Below are 18,646 nucleotides of genomic sequence, written 5' to 3' on the forward strand. Positions count from 1 at the left end.
TTAAAGAAAAAAATATTCTGCCCACTATGAGACACATCGTGGCAAAAAATACAACAACTGTTTTTGTAGAAAGATAGTTCATTAAGTGTGAACATTTTCATGTACTTGTATTTTTTTGCACTACAACAAAGGGAAAAATTTAGAGTTGTCGTTATTTATAGGTTATTATGTTTAATTTTACTGTTCCGGCCCACTTCAGATCAACTTGTGCTGTATGTGGCCCCTGAACTGAAATTAGTTTGACGCCCCTGTACTAGAGCAATGATAGAAATGTAGTGGAGTCAGAAGGATGATATTTGTCTTTCAAATTGAGTAAAAGTAATAAGTTCCCCAAAAAATACTACTCAAGTAAAGTACAGATACTTTAAAAGTGTACCTTTACTTTGTTACTGTCCACCACTGTTAAAATCACCCGCTGAGAAAAGGTTCATTTAGCTTCAGCTCTTTCTGTAACTCATTCAAAGCAAGGGGAGCTGCAAATTTAAGCCTTTTTATCATCTCATCTGACCTTTGGCACAGATGGTAAGATAAAGTCCTGGGATGAAAGAGTGTAAGTCCCTGTACTCCTCTACTTGATGAAGGTGAGAAGGTATGAAGGAAGCAGATTTAAGATAGACTTACAAATAAGGATACGCCAAGGCAGGCCAACCAACATGTTCATAAAGCAAACAATGATGAGTGAGTGCCTTAAAGTTAGTGATGAACCTCAGTGTGATAAACAGAGTCCAGAGCATGTAAGCTCTGAGAGGAGGCAAACATGTACAAGACGTCACCAGACGTGGCCTCGCACCAGACTACATATCAGGGATGCTTTTAGTGTATGAACCAGGAAGGCCTCTCAGATCCTCCAGCTCCTCTCTTTTAGCTGTTCCTCAGAGGAGAATAAAAACATTTGGTGATGCTGCTTTCAGCCACGACGCTCTGAGACAATTGGACAGCCTGCCGGAGGTTCTGAGAGGCGCTGATAGAGATATTGAGACTTTTAAACATAAACTAAAAACTTATTTATTCAGTCTGTTTTTTATGTAGAGATCAACAATTTTATTACTTACTTTTATATTGATTTTCATGTTGTTCTATTATTTTATTAATTTGAACGGTATATTTTATTTGTATTTATTTATTTATTTTAATTTATCTACTCAATTTTACTGATATTTTTTGCCTTAATTTTATCATCAACTCTTATCCTTACCCTTTTAAAATTAATTTGTTTTAACTATTTTTATTCTTAATATTGATTTGGTGCTTTCACTTATTTTAATTACACGTATTGTATTGTTGTTGGTCTGCATTAGTCTCTATTTTAGTCTCTATTTTAAAATCCATCTTTGTTTTTTAATATTTCTTGCCTTTTTTATTATTATTTTATTTCTGCTTCTTTCTTGTTTTCAATCGCTGTAAATCACTTTGAGTTGCATTTGATTTGTATGAAAGGTGCTACATCAATGAATCTTGATTGATTGATTGATTGATTGATTGATTGATTGATTGATTGATTGATTGATTGATTGATTGATTGATTGGTTGATTGGTTGGTTGGTTGGTTGGTTGGTTGGTTGGTTGGTTGATTTGATTGATTGATTGATTGATTGATTGATTGATTGATTGATTGATTGATTGATTGATTGACTGACTGACTGACTGACTGGCTGGCTGGCTGGCTGGCTGGCTGGCTGGTTGGCTGGTTGGCTGGTTGGTTGGTTGGTTGATTGATTGATTGATTGATTGATTGATTGATTGATCGGTTGATTGGTTGGTTGATTGATAATCCAGCACAGACAGAAAAGTGGAAGAGACCAGCCTCCTTTTGGATTGAAAAGACAGACTGAGGGCACATTTGCTGGTTTTGATTTAGCATTGGAAAAAAGCATTACTTTTGTTTTGTCTGCATTGAAAACCATTTTTAAATCATACAAATATTGTTGAAGGTGTTAAAAGCAGTTTGTATCTGGGAGAGAGATAGGATGGGAGAGGATGCCGAGCAATACACTACTGTGCATCGCCGTAGAAATGAAAGTTAGCATCGGAGATCCATTTATGTGATTTTAGAATAAAAAGCAGTTCATGTTTGTTTATGTTAAAATTTATTTATTTTGCACAATTAAAAAAAAGGAAAAATATAAAAAATATACAGCGCAGGAAGAGGCAGAAAAGTCAGAGCTTATTTGAAGCCTCTACCAAAATGATGTTAAAATATCACAAATTAATTTAATAACACTAGATTAACACACATAAAGACAATATCAGATATTAATAATACAATAAATACAAAAATATACTGAAGCAACAACTAATATAATACAGATTTTACAACAAGAATAAAATATGAATATGAGGTTACTATTAGCATTAAAAAGACATTTATATAAAAAAAAGATTATGATAAACCTTAAATACATAACAGTTCAAGATGAATAAAAAAAAAAAAATTCAGTCATTTTTTGGTGACATTTTACTGACAACAGTTCTTTGCCAAATAGGAATAAATATTGCTATAACATAATGAGTACTTTATTGACATTTGTCCTCCCTTTTAAAGAGGATAATTCATTTCTTACTCTGTCTCTTTTAGGTTTGAAACAACTGTAACCCTCCGAAGTGTTCTCGAGAGACTGAAGGACAGCCGCCCTCTCCTTCATCGTTTTCCTGTGGCTGTAAGATGAAGATGATAACAGTAAAATCAGTGTTCTGGGAGTGTTTGTGTTGCTATTTGAAATCTCTGGAGGTAAACTAAACAAGAATATTGTTTGAAGGGAAGAAGGCCTGACTTTTTCATGCATTGTTGATGTGCCTTTACTGTACTAATGCTAATACTTCACAGGATTCCCCTCATTTAGCAATCATGTGTGTCTTTTGGACGGCTCTGGCTCAGTGGTAGAGTTGGTTGTGTCTCAGTCAGAGGGTTGGTGGTTTGATTCAACAGCCACATGCATGCAGGTCCTCACTCCCAGTGACATGATGTGTGTGAATGCATATATATGGAGTTAGTTAATATTGATGGTGGCATCATGGTGAATGGTGCATGGACTGTATTTATATGAAGCACTTTCTCTTCTGATCGCTCAAAGTGCTTTTACATTACATGTCTCATTCACCCATTCATACACTCAAGGCAGAGGCTGCTACGTAAAGCGTCCATCAGTATAATCTCATTTTAACACTGCTGGCAAAGCCTCCAGGGGCAGCTGTGGGCTCAAGTGTCTTGCCCAAGGACACTTACGCATGTGAATTGGAGACTGAGACAAGTTCTGTAAAAGGGCTTTGATTGGTCAGAAAAACCTTGTATAAGTCTATTTGCTCACTCAGGGGACCAAAGGACACTTCTAATGACCCATGACCAACCGGTATATAACGTATATTAACATTTGCAGCAGTGAAGTCATATGGGGCCCTATAGGGGGGCAGTAGCTCAGTCCATAGGGACTTGGCTTTGGAAGTGGAGGGTTGCCGGTTCGACTCCCCGTATGTACGAAACTTGGAAAGTGGACTGGTGGCTGGAGAGGTGCTGGTTCACTGCTGAGGTGCCCTTGAGCAAGGCACCGAACCCCCAACTGCTCGAGGTGCGCTGGTTGATGGCAGCATCTGCATGTTTGTGCATTAAATTGTATGTATATACCAAACTATGTGTGTAGCATGACCAAATAACACAATTGGAAAAATGTAGTTTCCCCCATGGGGATTAATAGTGTATGTTCCTTCTTTCAATATCTGTTTTCATGGCGCCCAAAATCGCTGAGGGAACCCCTGAATACTCCAGCACGGATAATGTTGACTGTTCCAAACCAAACTCTGCCTCTCTGTAAATGTGTAGTCATTACATGCATAAAAACATGTTTATGGTATGCATTTGACAAAATAATAAAATAAAATGTTTTTATTTGTGAAACCTTTGTAACTGCTGTAACACGTTGACACAATAAAATAAAGTCAATAAACATTCAATTTCTGCTCTTTTTTCTGTGGATATTAATTTGGGTTACATCAATCAATCAATCAATCAATCAATCAATCAATCAATCAATCAATCAATCAATCAATCAATCCATCCATCCATCCATCCATCCATCCATCCATCAATTAAACAATCAAACAATCAAACAGAGCAGGTCTAGACCGTACTCTATGTCATATTATTAACAGAGACCCAACATCAAGACAGGATCAGATCCAGTCCCATCTTACAGACAGGACTCAGTCTGATCTCATCTTAATCCACCATGAGCAGAGCACTTTGCAGCATTTAGCAAGTTACAGTGGCAAGGACAAACTTCCTTTAACAGGCAGAAACCTCCAGCAGGACCAGACTCATGTTAGACACACATCTGCTGAGACATCATGATATGGAGCACATCACACAAACATCACATTCATTTGGAGATTTTTAGATGAATATAAAAATACATTGGGTACTCAATGACACACAAGTCCGCAGCCTTTCTGACTACAGTCAGTGTGAACTGTGGAGGAGAATTAAAGAGGGACTGAAACAACTGAAAAGGGAAGAGATGATTGTCTCGGAACAGTTTGGTTGTAAAAGTGGAGAGCAAAGACAAAGCATGCAGGCCGTACATCAATGTTGTGGGAAGGTTTTATTGTGCGCAAGAAAAGACTTCTGAATCAGAAGAAAATCCCCAATCCAGCAAGGCCAGCAGAACTGAGCGTGCAGAAATCATGATACAGCCACACAACTGAAACCCTCAGCAATTCTTGACCTTGGAAAAGCAGGTGTGTGTGTAGGTGTGAGTGCGTGTGTGCAAAGTGAGGGGGGTAGCGGACAAGGAGATGATGGAGTGCAGGTCAGGTGAAATTATCAGCTTCGTAACCTTACAGTGGTGTAGTTGCCATGGAGTGTGTGTGTGTGTGTGTGTGTGTGTGTGTGTGTGTGTGTGTGTGTGTGTGTGCGCGTGCGTGTGTGCGTGAGAAAGGAGGGAGGACAGAAGCTAAGAAGCTCACAGCAACGTTTATGGTAATAATGAAGGGAAAATATTTTCCCTTACTGCAACATTCTGGGATTCATCTCTATTTTGCAGGAAAAATACTCCCCTAAAATATTAAACAGATGTCATTTGAGAATAAACAAAGGGTTGAGACTGAACATAAAGTCAGAGAGTTCCCAAGAGTCAGTCTAAGAAGGAAATAAATCACAATATGTATATGAATCTATTACATATTAGCTTTATTATACAATTACCACAATCTTTCCCTAAGAAACCACCTGAAGATGGCGCTCCATCTCCTTCAATGACAGCAATGCCGCGCGTGCATGCGCATGTGCGTGATCGAGTGCCACAGCGAGAGAGGGAGCCGCTGTCTGCCTCCTCTCCGGTGCTGCTTCCTCCCCGTCGCTGCAGTGCTTTGCTGCTCTCTCCTATCTCTCTCTCTCTCTGTCTTTCTCGCTTTCGTACCCAGCGCCTCGCCTCTTCCTCCTCCTCCATCTCTTCCACAACCTCCTCCTCCCTCCTCCACTTCCCCGCCTATGTCTCAGGCTTGCACCCCCGGCAAATGGTCGCTCCATCCCCAGCAACTCTGGACACAGGACGCAGCGGAAAAGGCGCACCGATCTGTTCTGATCTGATCTGAAGCACGCTGCGGATTTGACTTGAAAGAGAGGCGGACCAAGGGGGCAGAGAGGAAACAAGGAGACGCCGGTCGCTGATTAGTGGCCAGGATCTAATTTCGGTAAGTCATCGCGTTGTTGTCCCAGATGCACACTTAACATGATCGGGCAGACAGAGAGGGGGAGAAGGTGATAGCAATCGCCTGTGATTTTAGCCCATTATCATCCCTCAGAGTGGGAACTGATCGCGCAATTTGGAGATACGCAGGGAATCCGAGCATGACTTCTGGATCATGCATGGTGGATGATTCCGGGAAAGTCTAGGTTTAAAAATGATGCCCTGCTTTTTGGTAACAAGCTTGCTGCGAGGCTCCTCTCAGAAACGAGCGTCCAGCTGTGCTCAGATCACCTAACGCACAACAGATATTTGGCCCCAGCTGACTGCTGACCCAAATTCACCATTGGTGGTGCGTAAAAGTGCTTCAAAGGGGTGGAAAGCACCTTGTAAACAAAAGAAGGGGAATGGTTCCTCTTCCTTGCCAGATAATGATTCTTTCTTTTCACAACTGTCAGAAGTTGAGTCTTTGTCAAATGCTTTGAAATACCTGGAAATAATGTCAAGAGCAGGTATAGAATGGCACATGAATTATTAATGCTCCAAAGGTGTAATAGTGCAGTATTGCTTTGAAACCTTGTTATCAGATGAGGCTATTAACTTAGATGGAATTTCCTTTTGTCTGGAGCATCATGCTGGGGGTGATGCAAGGATAAGAGTAGGGAAAAGGACTCCACACCTTTCCCACAGCCGTACTTGAGCTTTGATCAATAGACATTTGCAGGAGGGGGGGATTGTGAGCTGGCAGTTTGTCAAGGGCGTACAATTTATCCAGCAGATGATGTGGAGGAGGAGGGCAGGGCTGCTGTTAGGCATGCTGTGGGTTCATGTTCAGACGACTGCCTGTCAGCACTCGGACAGGCTCATGATAGACGGAGAGGGAGAGGGTATTAGTGAATGCTCAGGTGTGTGAACACTGACTTTTGGGTTAGCTTGCTTCGAAACTACAAAACTTTGGGTTGAAATATGCAGGTTGGGCAGCTTCCTCTGTGGCCAGATCAGCAGCCATGCAACAAGGAGAACACAATCCCCTCTAATTCCCCTTAAACTGACCTCTGGTGCAGGAATATTGGGATATAGATTTTGCTCCTTCAATAAACGGCACATTAGTCACCTTTTCCCCTTCTTTAAGTGATGACAGTACAACACTGTCCCTGCCCATGAGGGCACATCTTCAATCATATCAACAGATTTTACTATCGAAGGATAAGCAGCATTACAAAAGAGCTATCACTGTGGGAACTGTGTCTCTCCACACATACACACACTCTGTCCTCTCTCTAAATTTCCTAAAGATTAGCTTCTTTTTATGTCCAGTGAACGTCTCCAGTGGGCATGAAAAGCCTCGTCCTTCATCGCGGACACAGATTAAGCTAATTCACACAGCAGCGCAGGCCTAATGCCTAATCACTATGCTGTGCCGGCAGAACAGAGCAGTCTTTATACTGTGCTAGGAGAGAGAGCAAAGGGGGGAAAGCTAGCCGCCGGTGCCTATTGATCGGACGGAGGGGCTACTGGCAGGCGTCCACAGGATGGAGTGCTGACAACAGTCCAAAGAGCTGCCGGGATGAGCTGGCCCGCCTGTCGCCTTATAGAGTAGTGCTGATGAGGAGGGAAGAGTTTGAATTATAGTCGTCCTCCTCCCTGTGGCAGAGCGAGCTGCAGGGAGGATTTGGAAATACTGTTACTGTTATGAATTTGATTTTCCTCCCAGAGTTGGAGTGGGTTGTGGTGTAGTGCTTTGATAGTGTTGCAGATCAAACACTTGTCTATTCCAGACATATCTAATACAGCTTATAGCATGATTTACCTCAGGCCACGTCTTTACATGAGGAACGTGCACGGATTGAGAGCTGGAGAGGTTGTCAAATGTCCACTTTGATGGTATTTGGCATTAAAGTAATCTTTTCATGATGTGCAGTTATTGTGGTTTATTCATACTGATACATTTACTGATGACAATAGATCTGCATTAAAAGTAAAACACTTTAACAAGACAGTAATCCCTTAGATAGATGTCCTATACTTCTACTTCCCCTTGTTCTAGGCTTCTTTATTATTTATGTGACGTGTAGGGCACATGGTGAACAGGGTCACGGTCCTGGAGCACCTATATTAATGAGTAAGATAATGAATTCTAGCAGGTCCAGGGCTCCGTCAAACCCTTAAGGCTGATTTATTCTCCTGCGTTGAATCAACGGCGTAGCCTACGCCGGGGCTCCGTATAGCTCCTCTACCTACGCAGAGGCCTACTCACATAGCTGACATGCACCTCCTCCAAAATGTAACTACCTGTAGAATCGATGCAGACCACAAGCCCTGTGATTGGTCCGCTCGGCTGCATTGTATTTCCTGCATTTACTGCCGCTCATCGGCTGCACATCATGTATTTCATCTCCTCCTCTCTATTCTTCATGTAATCATGTCTGTATGATAAACAGCCACATGTATCAGCTGTAGATTAACATAACACGCTCTGAATCTCTGTGGAAAAGGAAACAGAGATCGTAGCGGGGCCGGAAGCAGGCGACCGGCTATCAGAGAGACCACACTGCCCTCAAGCGTTTCGGTGGAGAATTGCTGCACGCCACGGACACATCGACACACAAGTATGTGGCGCTCATGTCCGCGTCAGCCTCTGCTGCGTAGGGGAGACGCAGAAGTATACATCAGCCTTAAAGCTTCTGTGTGGAACTTTCTATTTGTGTCCATTTTGACGCGCCCTTGTGGGCAAAGTGAAAACTGTTCTCTCTTTGCTGAGCTCCTCCACACGTGTCAGTTGTGTTATATGAATTAGGTGAACTTCTCATCCTGCTTCCTTTCAAATGTATCACATAAAGTGAATGTTTGCCCAAGGTAGAGTACAAAAAAAAGGGGGGAGTATAGGTGTTCTTTCCTCGCCTCACACCTACCCCCTTACAGTGGTTGCATGCATCAAAAATTACAATCAGGAAACTCTAAATACTGGAAATCCTTTTGTAGTTGTTTTATTTGCTTTTGCAGGTCATACGCTTTGTTTGTCAAAGCACTTTGTAAACATTTGTTTTTAAAGGTGCTATATAAATAATGTTATTATTATTATTATTATTATTATAAAGAGGCCTCACAATTCATTTTATTTTGTTATAACCATTTAAAAACTCCTCACTAGAGCTTTAAGAAGTCACACACTTCCCCACCCAATTCCCAGTTTGACACAAACACAGTATAAATCCTTCGTCCGTGTCACAGCACCGTTAAATTCATGTCACATTGTCCCATTAGTGCATTCTTTTCATTTGTTTTTAAGAACATAAATATTAGATGTATTGCAGTAATGGCTTTCCTCCTGAGGAACAATGAGGCCCAGTGGCAGACATGGTACTTCTTTGAGGTGTGACACGAGCCCCGAGGCTAAATCTGATGCTGCTAATTTGTCAACATGAAGTAAAAAGGAAGGAAAGCCATTGTAGTATCGACTGTGCATCTTTTATTGGCGGTCTAGATATGGACGGATTTGAAATTAAGCTCATGTTGTGACTTTTTACTTTGAAGTCACAAAGAGCTGTTTTCTGTCACTGAGAAGCTCCCTGCTCCTTATAATCTGTCACATGACTAATATACCAAACAGGCATGAGGCAGTGGTAGAACATAAAACCGACCAAGATGAGAAAAAACAAAGTCGACTGGATGCTTTGATTTTACACTTTGATGTTCCTCCGTTCTCTGATCTCTTATACATTTTTCATGTTTTCTTCCCTTTTCTCACTAAAATGCGATGTGAACGAGCCCCAGAGCAACAAACCAGCTAACATTTGATCCATATATGCCAATTATATTGATCACATGTTCAAGCACCGAGAGGAGCCTCTGACTGACAGCCTCAGTGTGATCATCAATCAGCTGGTCTGAAGCTTCTGTTGGTGGCTTGATGCTTATGAGCTTGTTTAATGACATAAAAACACTGATGTGCCATTGCTAATGGACAGTTTTACAAGATGTCCATTACTGCAGAGTTGTTACAAGATTACATACGTGCTATGCACCATTAACCCTGGAATATCACTCTCCTTTCCCTCAAGGGTGCTGGGAGTGCACCCAACATGGCTGTGGGGGGATGTGTCCAGGTAATGTCTAAGAGGTTATATTATGAGCCTGTGTGTGTATATGAGTCAGTCATTAAATAGTCTAATCATCACTGCTTTACTATTCTGGATCAGCAGGAGAATAAATAAATAAATGAGCAATACAGTTCCAGAGTTTGCCCCTTTAAGAACACTGTCACCCTGCTCCGCCATGCTGCGGTGGATTTATGAGTCCTCCTTGTTTGTTTTACGTCAGGCAGCTTTAACAGACAATACTGGAGCAGCTCTAATAATGCAGGTGTTTAGATTATATTTGGTATTTTGTTCTTTAAACACAACATAAACCGTCATATCACTGAGAGATTAGAGGACAGATCACTTATATAATACTTGCATGGAACTTATTTGAATTTACATAGACTCCACAGTGATGAAAGTCATGATGAACGTGAACCTTTGCCGATCATGTGATTTGTTTGTAGAGTTCATGTCGCTAAATTTGCGATTGCATGTGGAAGAGCGCAAAAGGACTCTGGTCCAGGAGTTACCAAAAGTACCAAATCCTTTATGATACGTTTGTGCAAATCAACTGATCATGGAGTTATTTTAAGTATCAATAAGAGATGAGGAGGAGTGGATGGTATCGGCTGCAACAATTTAGATAATTCTAGCAATGAGAATGCTAACTAGGGTTGCAAAGGGGTGGAACATTTCAGGTAAATTGGCAGAAAGTTTCTGGTAAATTTCCATGGGAAGTTAAGCTGGGGAAGTTAGGAAATATTCCAAATTGGAAACTTTCCATGTGAATTTATGGGAATTGAGGGTAATTCAATGGAATGGTATCATACCCAAGCATAAATGTCTGTTTTGTTATAAGCAGACATTCATCCAAAATATAAAACATCTGTGCATGTGATGGAGGAATGCACAGTGTATGTAGGGGGCGTGGTCTTATTAGCCCTGCAGTAAGCAGTGTGCTATGTGCATGTGATTGAGGAATAGCAGAGATATTCAACTGTACTTGCATGAGATCTGGTTGTTTTAATCAGGATTATGCTAAAATATATTTTCCCCATGGGCGCTGTGGCCTAGCAGTCTAACCGCCCCACATGCAGAGGCTATAGTCCTCGCCACAGAGGTCGCTGGTTCGACTCCTGACCACTACCATGTACTGCATGTCTTCCCCCACTCTCTACTCCCCACATTTCCTGTCTCTCTTCAGCTATCCTATCATAAAGGCAGAAAGCCCAAAAAATATATTTTCCCCCACTGTATTTAAGTTCCCTATTAAGAGCCAACCTTCAATTTAGTCAATTCCTGTTTTTTCCCGTTAATTCCCATGAAAAGTTTCCAACTTTGAAAATTCCCGGAATTTGGCAAATGCTTACATTGTCATGGAGACGTGTTTTTCAATGAGGTCAATGAAGACGATGACAGAGAAGACTTTCAAAATGAGCTGCATCAAAACTGTAAGTGAGCGTCGTGAGATTAAAGTAAGCTAACTCAGTCCCTTTTGCTTTGCGATAATGTAGCTACGGCTTGCTACCAGTTGCAATCAAGTCCCTCATGTCCCCAATTTCGCAATGAACCCTGGTCCCACAGTTAAGTCCACAGAAACACAGTGCATGATTTGGATTTGTGAAGTCTGCACGAGTGAGCCCGCTACATGAAACCTCACTGAGAAGTTGTAAGATCTCGTACAACCTTCGATACCACCTTACTAAGTGTAGCATATCTGCTCAAGCAAACCTCAATTTTTGAATCATGCCTTTAGCAGGACTCAGTGTCCCTCACTGCTCATAGGATGTCAGATTGTAACTGACCCTTGTGTCTCTTCGTACGGAAGGGGAAGCAATGAAACGCTTTCCTGTTGAGGGAAGATGAAGAAGAAACTAGAGAACCTTAGAGAAGCATTTTTAAAGGCAGGACAAGGAACTTTTTAGATAGTACAGCTGAAAGTCAGTGTTTAACTCTCTGTGTTGTATATAAACCTGCGCAGTAACCAAGTGGAAGGTGGTTTTCATCCCTCACTTTGGCAGATAGTTGTTAAGACTGAAGGCAAAAATGATCCGTCAGGTTGCTTCACGGTGTCGTCTAAAAAGCTGCGGTCAAGCCTGAGCAGCAGTTAGCCTTCCTCAGTGTCCTTCAGCATTTCATCGTCCAATCAGTGATGTGTCACACTCCTCCTTCTTTAAATAAAAGAAAGAGAAGAGGAGAAGTTGTCCAGCTTGAACAATGCCTTATGGCTACACTTGTTTTTTTTATTGATGCCACATGTTGTAAGAAAACCCCAAACTAGGCCTTACAGGGCCAGGAGGTAAAACCAGTCACCAATTACTCTGTATTGTATATTTTAGTGAATAATGAGAGGGAGACTTTGACGAGTGCCACAGGAGGAAGACAGTGACAGAGTGAGGAGGTAGCGATATGTCAGTGTTGGAATAAGTCCAGCGAGGAAGCAATGTGTGTGAGTGTGAAAGAGACAGACAGCGAGAGAGAGAGAGAATAAGCGAGAGAGGGAGAGGAGTGTTTGGATGCCGAGTGTGTTTCTGCCGCCGATTCTCCTCCCATCTTCTAACGAGCTTGCTGCAGATGGGACTTCCTCTGTCAGCCCACACGTCCTCCCCCTCCTCCTCCTCCTTGTCTATCCCCCCTACTCCATTATCCCTCAGTCTTTAGTGCAAGAGACAATAACGAAGAAGAAAAAAAGGATGGGAAAGGAAATGAGTGATGAAAAAGGATGAAGAGGGAGGAGGGTTAGGGTGCAGCTGAGAAAAGAAGGGTTTCTCTGGAAGGGGTAAATGGTGGCAAGGACAGGGGAAGATGAAAGTGTAAACAAAAGATGGTGAGGTGAGGAATGAAGGGCTGGTGATTGAACTTGTTAGAGAGCCAGAGAGTTGCAAAAACAGTGTGAAAGGAAGGAAGGAAGGAAGGAAGGAAGGAAGAAAGGTGTAAAGGAAAAACAATGTAATGAGACAAACCGTGCTATATATACCACAGCCAAACCCAAACCCTGCAGAACAGAACTCAGTGTGAGAGCAGTATGTCTGTGGTTGCCGAGCCATGACATCACTTGTGCGCCTTCCACCATGCACTTGCTAAGCTGAATTAATAATTGGCTCTGCTATCCAGGTCTGCCTGAGTTAATTGAGCATCAAAGAGGAGCCATAGCAGGAGCACAGATCATCTTGATTTCCCTGGGCGAAAATAAAGCCTTGAGTAGGCGCGTGCATGGGAGTCTGTGTGCGGGCGTGTGTCTGTTTGTTGTGCTGATGTGTGTGTGATTGTGACCTTTGAGACATGTATGAGGGTTTATCATCCCAAGGTTGGGAAGTCTCTGCAAGTGTGCCCATGCACCGCCTACCTCGTCACTTCTGTTGCATTATTCTTATAATATGGAGAATGCTCTTTTTGCATGTTGATTGGTACTCTGGCCTTTTTATATGTGTGAAATCAGAAGTGTTAGAAATTAATTGGATGGTGTCCATTAACGCTGGTTTGCTTATTTCTGCATATGCTGCATGTGCTGCAGGTATAAGAAACTCATCTGTTGACTCATTTCATTCCACCCAAAGCTGGGGTTAAAGCGCTTTAGAGAGCAAGAGAGGAAAATAAGGTTTTATCATAATGACATGTTAGGTGTCAGGAGAAAGGGAGGTATATTGTAGGTGGCTTCATCTATGCTCTCTTTGCACAGCAACATAGTATTACCTATCTGTCTGATCAAGTGGGAAATAACATGTTTGTTGGGATGTGAGCACCTGCGTCTGAATGTGTTTGTGAGAGCGGGCAAGTCTGTGTGTATGCGTGCTCTCTTTGCACACACACAGCGATGCTTTTCTCTGTCTGTGCAAGGACAAACAATAAACCTGCACAATATGAGAAAAATATTTTATGTGTGATTCCATTGTGCAATAACGCGATAACATTATAAGGTGCAACAAATACACAAACACTGAAGAGGGAATATCAGATATAAGTCTCTGTTTGCATCATGTCCCTCGTGTATCCTAAATAAATCCAAAGAGTGGCTTTTCCTTCACTTTAGACTGATTTATACTTCTGCGGCAAATCTAAGGCGTGGCCTACACTGGAGGTCCGTGTAGCTCTCGTACCTACGCCGAGGCCTACACACGTAGATGACGTGCACCTCCTCCAAAATGTAACTACGCATAGAATCAACGCGGTCTGCAAGCCCTGTGATTGGTCGGCTTGGCGGCATTATATTTCCAGCACTTACAGCACTTCCCCACTCATCAGCCGCTCATCCACGGTGTATTTCATCTCCTCCTCTCTACTCTTCATGTAATCATGTCTGTATGATAAACAGCAACATGTATCAGCTGTAGATTAACATAACACGCTCTGAATCACTGTGGAAAAGAAAGCAGAGATCGTAGCGGGGCCGGAAGCAGGCGACCGGCTATCAGAGAGACCACACTGCCCTCAAGCGTTTCAGTGGAGAATTGCTGCGCGACACGGACACATCGCTGCACAACTATGTGGTGCTCATGTCCGCATCATCCACTGCTGCGTACGGGCGACGCAGAAGTATAAATCCGCCTTTAATCTGCACCAATTGCAGCTTTTGGTTTGTGTTGATTTTGGCGCCCCCTGTGGACAAAACTGTGTGCAAAGCTCAAAATTGCAACCATTGAGGTCATATATGATCACACAATTTTTATCTGTGCAACCTCAAAATATATTTGGAAGCTTATGTGAAAATGATTGTTGTGGTGCAACCTTTTAAAAAAAAATCCATTAAACATTTACCAACACAGCGACCAATGGTTGAATAATTATTCAGGATTCTTAATGAATATCAAACTATCAGCCAGATTTCTGTAGCATCCCCAGCCTTCATCACAGTCTGATGGGGATTTCATGAATTACACTGGCATTCCATGGATGTGGTGGCAGCGCTGTCACCACATAAGTCCAGTGCGGTGGAAAAGGCCAAAATGTTTTCCAAGTGTGGCACTTATACCATCATCCAACAGGTTCGGTTGTATGCACTGTATGCTAGACAAAGCAACATCAAACTTGTTCACTGCGATAAATTCAGACTTTAGTTTTTGTGTTTCCTGCTCAATTAATCATTTATTGTGCAACACACAATGTCATTGATGTGAAGCACCTGAAATCCACTCTAGATAACTTAATACTATAGCTTTGGCTTTTGCTTGAAATTAATCACTGTGGCTGCTTGTGTGTTTTGGATATTTTTTTATTTTACAGTGTTGTACATTCAGAAATCAAGTCAAAAGCAAAAAAAAACAAGCTAGCATCTATATAATTCAAACTATTTCAAACACACCCATCGTAGACTTATCCTCCACTACAGATTATTAAAGCCATGGTGTTCTCTGTCTGCAGCTTCTACTTCACTAATGAAAGTAACTGTGAGGCAGTTGCATTGGAAGTCAAAGCTAAAAGCCTCACAACATTATCCATGATTTCCATTTGTGGTGTTGAATTAAAAAGAAGCTTTCTCAAATTGCATCTCAGATAGTGTGGTGCCATGATTAGCCGTTTAGCATGGTTCTCTAGCCTCCTCTTCAGCCGTAGCATAGAAAAACATTAGGCTAGTTTGCAGGCACATAGTGCATCAGACAGCCGATGCATTTTGAGAACGCACCCTCCCTACCCCTGTTAGTGTGCAATGTACAGCTAGTGTCACTGCAACATGAAACTCAAGGTTGAACACCATTGCAGAGTGAATATTCTATTTCTCTTTGTTTGAATTTATTAACATAACAAGGTGGGTTTAAACCTGCAAATGTATACACATGGATGATGTCTCCCACAGGCTGAGTGGGTAGAAGATGAGAGTGTGCAATAACAACTGCACAGCAGAGTATTAATATAGGCATCATAGTGAACTAGAGAGAAACTTAATGCAAATATTTGTTCTGTCTAGCTTTTCTTAACATTGTTCCAGGCATCTTTGCACACTGGTGGATTCAACATGCAGCTAAAGGTCGTTGAAGTAAGTTGAGCTGTAATTTAATACCTCGGAGCTTTTGTACAGTAGGAGCTAGTAGACGGTTGTAATGCCTTAAGTTTTGCCTTTTCACAAATGAAGTGGAAGTAGAAGAACTTGTGCATATTTTCAAATTTGTATGTTTACTTTCCCCAACTTGTAATTTGCTTTACATCATGAGTGCTGTCAAAATGAGCAGAGGTTTGACAAAATACTTCACACAGTAGTTTAAACTCTGCTGTCACTCAATCAGTTTTCTGTTTCTTACTCAGAGCCTTAAAAGGAATACTCTGGGTTATGTGCAGTACCTGGTACAATAGCTTTTTTAAGTGTCCTCATGGCCCATTAACTTCAATTCATCATAATATTATACAGTAGGATAGTTCAACACTATCAAATGGACAGGTTTTCAAGATGGTGAGCTTCAATCCTTTATTAGGAGCAGTATCTCTCAAGGTTGTCAGAATTTTTGATACAATACCACGTCCTTTAAAATGATAAAATCCCCATTATTTTAACATCCTGTTGTTTTGAAAAGCGCTGAAGTTTATGGTAAACATCTAGTGTCATAGTTCCGCCTGAAGCTGCTGCAAGCCAGAGAGAGTGAGAGAGAGAGATGAGGTGTGGTTGATTGACATAGAGGTGAAGTAAAGAGAGAGGGAGCACCATAGACTGTATATATAATGGACGTAGTATCTGTGACGTCACCCATCTGTTCCTGAGCGCTGCTTTGAAGCCAATCGGCAGGGGCAGCCATATTGGTAATGTGGAATCCAACCAGTCAAAGTGTGAGGTAAAGAGGCGGGGTTTGAGCCTCCTAGCCAACAGCTATGTGTTCCCGCCTGTCAGTTAAGTCAGTCATGTCCTTATTTGGACAAAAACTCCTAATCTTAATATCTTCTGAACCATTGTGTTAGAAAAAAATTCACCCCCGTACAGTGTGTGCCGATAGAGAGATTAGCTACGTAGAGCCAAGCTGTTTTTTGAACCAGGCTGTAAACATGTTTATTAATGTTGTAAAGATCGTCTTCTTTGAATGGGTGTGTATGTGGTTTCCGGTGTTTCTGCAGGCAGCCTCAAGTGGACGATCGATGAATTGCAGTTTAGTTCACTTCTGCATGGGCATCATATTTTGAGACTGGAGGTTGCCACTCTGTAAAATCAGACAAAACACAGAAAGGATGAGCTAAGGTGGAGAGTGTTTTTGGAGGAAGCAGGAAACAAAGGCGGACCATAGCAGTTACAATAGGTGGGTGTCATCCCTGACAGCACATTATCCTTTCAATCACACATCAATAACATCACCCGGACTGCCTACTTCCATCTTCGTAACATCAATCGTCTCCGCCCCTCCCTCACCCCCCACACTGCCGCCATCCTTGTCCACAGCCTTGTCACTTCCCGTCTGGACTACTGCAACTCTCTCCTCTTCGGCCTCCCTCACAAATCCCTCCATAAACTCCAACTGGTCCAGAATTCAGCTGCCCGTATCATTGCCCGAACCCCCTCCATCCACCACATCACTCCTGTCCTCCAACAGCTCCACTGGCTCCCTGTTCAGTTCCGCATTCAGTTCAAAGTCCTTCTGTTGACATTCAAGACCATCCACAACCTCGCCCCCCCATATCTGTCCGACCTCCTCCATGTTCCCACTCCCTCAGATCCTCTTCCTCCATACACCTGTCTGTCCCCTCCGCCCGTCTCACCACTATGGGGAGCCGAGCATTCAGCCGCTCTGCTCCCCGTCTCTGGAACTCATTGCCACCTCAACTCAGAAACACAGATTCTTTCCCCCATTTCAAATCACAGCTCAAAACATATCTGTTCAAAACCGCTTACTCCGTCTGACTCCAATTGCTCTGTCATTTTCTTATTGTTTCTATTTTTTTCTTACCCCTTGTTAGTTTATATTGTTTTCATTTTTGACTCTGATTTTGTTTCCTTTAATGTGAATTCGTGTATGTATATATTTATATCTGTGCGGTGTCCTTGAGTGCAGAGAAAGGCGCCTTTATATAAAATGTGTTATTATTATTATTATTATTAATAGAGTCCCCATTTTTAAATAACTGTATGCGTATAGAAGGTAATCGGCTGAGCTGTCAGCTGTCATGGGCTAGCACTAAGATCAGCCAATGTACTGTGGGTTGAGCTCGTGTTCATGGCCTGCCTGAACTAATGCGATATGCTTGATTTTTGTCTCCTTTCTTCAAAATGCCAGTGCTGAAAAATGATGTGCAGATCATCTTGATTTTTGGGGCCTAGGAGTTCATTTCCGTTGCTGTGGTATCAAAACAGACATTGATGTTGTTTGAGTTTTACTAGTAAAGTATTAAATATTAAAATCCCCAAATCAAAGGATTTACCTATTCTTAAGTTTTGTGAATAATTCATGCTGAACTTCTGAAAATGGGATTTTTAATTTGAACAATCTCAATACTTTAAATAACAGTTTGAAATAAGGATTAAATGTTACTGCAGTGAAGTGTTACAAACAACTTCAACAACCTGCAATATGACATAAAGTTTGTGAAATATACCAACATTTGAGCTACAGATATAAAGTATCATCCATTTCCTGTATCAGTTTCTTTGCAAAAGTCATTGCTTCTCCTTATTTTTATCATTCTCTGGATCTCAGGTAATCCTTAAACTGCAACCAACACACACACATACACACTTATGCGCTCTCTCACACACACACACACACACACACACACACACACACACACACACACACATGCCCACACAGAGGTGTTTCTATCTTAAAAGCTTGAGGCCAGCCAAGTGGTGTAAATGCCAGAGCTGATGCCGGTGGTCGTATCAGCAGACAGCCCATCAGCAGCAAACACTGATCCTTATCAGCTGTCTATTGCCGTGGCTACTTCCACCTGTCAATCAAACGCTTTCTCACACCTGAAGAA

The 18,646-nt window shown here is 41.9% G+C and overlaps 1 protein-coding gene across 1 annotated transcript in view; it reads left to right on the forward strand.

Moving 5' to 3' along the window:
* Positions 1-5,298: 5,298 nt before the first annotated feature.
* The window catches only part of ctnnd2a (catenin (cadherin-associated protein), delta 2a), a 518,337-nt gene continuing 504,989 nt past the window's right edge, over positions 5,299-18,646 (forward strand). The window contains exon 1 of the mRNA XM_034706751.1: positions 5,299-5,682. The gene's annotated coding sequence lies outside the window, so the exon portion shown is untranslated. The remainder of the gene's footprint in view (positions 5,683-18,646) is intronic.

Source organism: Notolabrus celidotus, chromosome 17 (assembly GCF_009762535.1).
Source record: "Notolabrus celidotus isolate fNotCel1 chromosome 17, fNotCel1.pri, whole genome shotgun sequence".
Lineage (NCBI taxonomy): Eukaryota > Metazoa > Chordata > Actinopteri > Labriformes > Labridae > Notolabrus > Notolabrus celidotus.